Raw genomic sequence first — 6,000 nt, forward strand, 5'->3', positions numbered from 1 at the left:
TAGTATAATGACCAATCTCTTCTCCAGAAGACTTATTTGTTGTGAAATGGATTTCAGTCATATTCAGTAAATCTGTTAAATGTCTAAACATTTTGGATTCTAAACCATTATCTGATAAATCTGATATATTTTTCCCCATTCAGCTGCTTTCCTTCTTATCCTAGATGCATTAATTTTGTTTGTGTAGAGGCTTTTCAGATTCATGAAATCAATATTACCTCTTTGATCTTTCATAATTGACTTTTATCCCTTGTTTGCTTACAAATACATCTCCTAGCTATGGCAATGATATGTATATGACTGCTTCTCCTCATAATCGATTCTTGTCTGCTGTTTGTGGAATTGAATAAAAATGTTTGGAAAACTACTGGATTGTTAAGCAGTTTAACTGCTTTGAGGCAGTTGGATAGTTCAGTGGCTCTTGGAGTCAGGAAGACCTGAGTTCAAATGTAGTCTCAGATATTTCCAACTTGTGTGACCCTGGGCAAGTCACTGAACCCTGTTGCCTCAGTTTCCTCATCTGTAAAATGAGCTGGAGAAGTAAATGGCAAACTACTCCATTATCTTGCCCCACCCCCCAAAAAAACTCAAAACCCAAATGGGGGCACAAAGAGTCAGGACTGAAAAATGACTGAACAATGAGAAGGAGACCTTAGGAGCTCATCATAGGGACAAACTTTTAAACTATCTTTTTGTTGTGAGACTGTAATCTTATCACTGTGTCCCTTGATGCCTTTGCCAGGATAGAGATCAGTCCTGGATTAGTGATGGGTCTGACAAAGAGATAGTTTAGGGAAAAGAGAACAGTTTTTATGCCTTTAAGACTGGTCCATGTGTAGAAGGCAATTCAAGGAGAAATGGAGTCTTCGAAATGGCTCTGTGAGTGTGAGGCCAGAACTGTAGCAAAAGGGAAGCAAAGAGTGGAATGTCTTGTTTATTCGAGTGAAAAATCAAATTAAACTTTGCTTCTACTAGTAGAGTTGTTTTATGAAAGAAACGGTGTTGGCTTTCTTAAATGATGCTGCACAGAGTCTGGCCCCAAGAAAAAAACAGGAGGTTTTGTTCCCCGTGCCTGCACGGAGATGGGGGGGGGTGCGGGGGGTCATGCAGTTATTTTCTGGATATGTAAATGCCTAAAGTGTTTCCCTGAGATAACCAGAAACAATTGATCGGCTCCCTGGCCAGTCCTCCTTATAGCATATTACCTAAAAGATATTTGCAACTTTTACTTGCTATTCTTGTTATGATCTCATAGGATTTAAATTGGGAGGGACCATAGAACAGGGGATGTCAGAGCTGGGAGGTGTCTTAGAACAGGGGCTGCCAGGGCTGGGAAGGACCTCAGAATAGGGGATGGAAGAGCTGGAAAAGACCTTACAACAGGAGATGTCAGAGCTGGAAGGGATCTTAGAACAGGGGAGGTCAGAGTTGGGAGGTGCCATAGAACAGGGGACGTTAGAGCTGGGAGGGGCCTTAGAACAGGGTTTGTCAGGGCTGGGAAGGGCCTCAGAATGGGTGATGGCAGAGCTGGAAGAGAATGTTAGAGCTGAATCAGAGAATTTTATGTCCTGGACCCCTTTGATGATCTGGTGAAGCTAAGCAGCCAATCTCAAAATTCTATCTTTAAATATATACATAATGTTTCAAAATGTATAAAATAAAGCATATAAGATCATAAAGGAAACAGCATTGTTGTTATGGAGTTGCTTTTTTGTGTCTGACTCTTTGTAGCCTCATTTGGGGTTTTCTTGGCAGAGATACTGGAGTGATTTGCCATTTCCTTCTCCAACCATTTTACATCTGAAGAAACTGAGGCAACAACAGTAAAGTGGCTTGTCAAGGGTCACACAGCTAGTGTATGAAATCAGATTTGAACTCAGATGAATCTTCCTGACTCTAGGTCTGGTGCTCTATGCACAATGGCACCCCCTTGCAGCCCTGAAAATCAATGATATTAATATCCAATTTGCTTATGGAAGGAAGTTGTCACAGAAGATGATGAACTCATTGATGTAGTTCTTTAAGGGGTACATGTCCTCCATATAGGAATCAATACGAGAAACTTCCTATTTCCCTATTCCATTAGTGAGAGAAACTGAGTCCATAGTCACTGAGGTTGCAAGTGGAAGAATGAAACTTGAACCCAGATTCTCTGGTTCTGAAACCAACAGCACTTTTCAGCACTATGGTAGTTGAATCTGCAGCAAAATACTGAAATCAGAAGTAGAAGAGATGAGGACTAACAGTTTACATAGAAAGGGCAAGATATCAAATCTTTTCCAAGCCTCAGTTTTCCCTTCTACAAAATAGAACTAACACACTTTACACATCTCTAAAAAGAAGAGATTAGAATAATGATAGCTGCCAGCATTTATTTTATTTTATTTTAAAGTTTGCAAAGTTCTCAACTGCCAAGCATTCAAACTACAGCAGAGAGTAACTCAGATGGGTGGGCATGATGTTCGAATGCTGACTGCCAAATGTATGCTTGCCAAAAAGACTATTTTATGGGGAATTCACAACAGGGCAAACGCTCACATGCTGGTCAGAAAAAAGCAAATCAAGGTCATTGTCAAGGTATTTCTTAAGAACTCTAGAATTGATTGTGCACCATATGAGACACTGGCCCAGGACTGCCAGCATGACATGCCCTCATCAGAGAAGGTGCTGTGATCTATGAGCAAGGCAGAATGGAAGCAACTCAAAGGAAACAAGAGATGGGCAAATTCTGAGAATCCCATTCCAAAAGATCACAGGGACTATTTGTGACTGACCTGTGGTAGAGCCTTCTGAGCTCTTTTTGATTGGATCAGCCACAGTTGGACAAACTGTACCTTGACTCCACCATGATGATCTCATTTTGGTCCTCTTTGAGAATGGACCACAACCAAGATGAGGCATTAGATAAACTATTAGACCTGGAATCAGAAAGACCTGAGGTAAGATCCAGCTTCAGACATTTGCTAGTTATATAACCTCAAGGAAGTCATTTATCTGATGTTTGCCCCAGTTTCCTCAAGTATAAAATGGAGATAATAACAGCACCTTTTTTTTGCAGGATTATTGTGCAGATCAAATGTGACTATATTTATAAAACACTTAAGGATAGTACTCAGAATATCAAAGGTGCTTAATGGGTGCTTATTCCCTTCCCTTCAGGACAGCTGGTGGTGCCAAAGTGAGGGGAGTGCCAAGCTTGGAGTCAGCAAGACTCATTTTCATAAGTTCAAATTTGAACCCTGACACTCAGGTAGCTCTATAATCCTGGGGAAGTCACTTTACCCTGTTTGCCTCAGTTTTCTCATCTGTAAAATGAACTGGAGAAGGAAATGGTGATCTACTCCAATATGTCTGCCAAGAAAACCCCAAATGGAATCATAGAGCCACCATAGAGTCATAGAACACCTTCCCTGTTCGTATGTAATCTCATTTTATTCTCACAGCTAGGTCCTATGATCTTAGGAAGATTCTGAAGATCACCGCCAAGAGAAGATCCCAGACACTGGGGTCCTTTCTCAACTAAACTGCCAAGCTTTCAAATGTTACTACAGAGAGCATAGCTGTGATGGTCTGTCCATGATGTTAGAATGCCAGATGTATACTTGCCAAAAGACTATTTTGTAGAGAACTGACACAGGACAAGGGCTCACAAGAGGATCAGAAGAAGCAATACCAGAACACCTATAGGTCTCTCTTAACTTTAGAAAGGGCAGCTAGTGGCACAGTGGCTAGAACACCAACCCTGAAGTCAGGAGGACTTGAGTTCAAATCCAGACTCAGATGATTATTTAGCTGTGTGACCTTGGGCAAGTCACTTTACCCCATTGCCTTGCAAAAAAGCAAAAAACCCCAACAACTTTAGAATTGATTGTACATTATAGTAGACACTGGCACAAGTCCATCCAGCATGATGTGCCCTCATCAGAAAGGGTGCTGAGCTCTATGAGCAAGACAGAATTGAAGCAGCTCAAAGAAACATGAGATAAGTTTAGAGTCCCCACCCCAGGTGGACACATGGACGCATGGACTATTTGGGACCAACCTGTGGTAGAACATTCTGTACTCATACTGGTCTGATCAGCCACAGTGGGACACACTGTCATTTGTCTCGAACACAGTGTTGGCATTTTGGTCTTCTTCGTTAACAAAGGACAAGAACAACCAGTTATTGTTTTTACCAGGTGAGATACAGAGAGATCTGAGCATCATAGAATCTTACACTCAGAGCTGCAAGGAACACGAGGTGGAATCAAGCACCGCCCTTCCTATTTTACAAATTAAAAAACACAGGTTCAGAGAGGTGAAAATGACCATTTGGGTTTCATATAACTTAAAAGTATCTGGGCCAAGATCAGAACTAAATTCTTTCGTGATTCTCAAATAAATAACTCTAACCATTGGGCTCTCTCAATATACAGGATATTCCTTTTACATCTTGACTTCCTTCATGGGTGTTTCAAAATATTGCAATTGGCATAAGAAATTAAATGGGAATGTTTTTGGAGGTTTTGTGGAAGGCACAGATAGGGGACAGCAGACAGCACAGAAAAAGTTCAAAAACCATTATATATATATATATATATATATATATATATATATATATAAGTATATATGCATATATAATATACATATATCTATACATATGTAGTGTTATATAATAGTAACATCTTTTATCTTTTTATATACATATATCTACACATATATTTAGTATTATATAATATTAACATCTTTTATCTTTTAATATAATAGTTATACCAAATTTTACACTAAGGTACTGTACACACTTCATAAAAGAGAAAAAATTCAGACTTCTTTGCTACCAAGGGAGAGTCAAAAAAATGATACTGGGATTTCCCAGGGTTTTTTTTGAAGGGGAGGCACTGGGAACTTCATCCCTTTGATGTGGAATGGACAGCTGTGGTTGTAAAAACAAAAGTGCTGACCAAATGCTATCTGAGCTCCCTCCCAACTCAAAAATTCTAGGATCTGAGTGCCCTGTCTTCCTAGTAGAAGAGAACATTTAAAATGTGAGATTTGTTGTGGCTGGTTCAGAGATAATGGGTTATTATTGTCTCCCAGTAAGAGGGTTTTCAGCCATCTGAAGAATGGGGGTAATAATATGTACCTTGCAGGGGTGTTGAGAGGCTTAATTAACTAATGTTTATAAAGCACCTCAAAAGTCAGAGATGAGAGGTGTTTCAGCAATACCAAGTATTATTGTTTTTAATAATTTACTGTCCTCTCTGCTTATTGCTTCCTTTAGCAACGATAGAAGCCTTTAGACACTTCCAGTGAAACATGAACATGGCAGCACCTCGTTTAGAGGTAATTAAGCCCTAGATAATTATTATCTGCGTCTTGATTGGTGCCAAAACAAACCCTGCCCCCTCCCTGCTGGAGGCATTCCATTTTCATCTTGCCTAGATGATCTTCTACTTGGTAATTCCTATGGTAATTGCCTTTTTTGTTATCTTTCTCTTTCTGTGTCTCAGTCTTTCACTGTTTTTCTCTGTTTTTTTTCTCTGTCCATCTTTCTCCTCTCTCTCTCTCTCTCTCTCTCTCTCCCTTTTTCCTCTTCCTCCTTCTCTCCAAGTTTCAATCTCTGTACCCTCACATACTATAGATGATCGTTGAGGGCTGTGAGGGGCTTTAGAACAGGGGTTGTCAGAGTTGAGAGGGGTCTTAGGACAAGTAATGTCAGAGCTGGGAATGGGAATGTCCTTAGAACAGGGAATGTCAGGGTTGGGAGGGATACAGACTGCTAAATATTGAATCTCACAGCTGGAGGATTCTTATAACAAGAAATATCAGTTTGATGGGGTCAGAGAATACCTAGGGTAAGCCAGAATTTATGTGGAGGTTAGGTTCTAAAGTCTCTATGTTCTGGGGGAGAGCAGATATTGGAGACATCTAAAATTGACTTGAAATAAACTTTTATTAATTTTTTCTGTATGAGTTTTTACCTCATAGCTAAAATAAGGTTTGATTTGTCGATTGTCT

Source organism: Macrotis lagotis, chromosome X (assembly GCF_037893015.1).
Source record: "Macrotis lagotis isolate mMagLag1 chromosome X, bilby.v1.9.chrom.fasta, whole genome shotgun sequence".
Classification (NCBI taxonomy): Eukaryota; Metazoa; Chordata; class Mammalia; order Peramelemorphia; family Peramelidae; genus Macrotis; species Macrotis lagotis.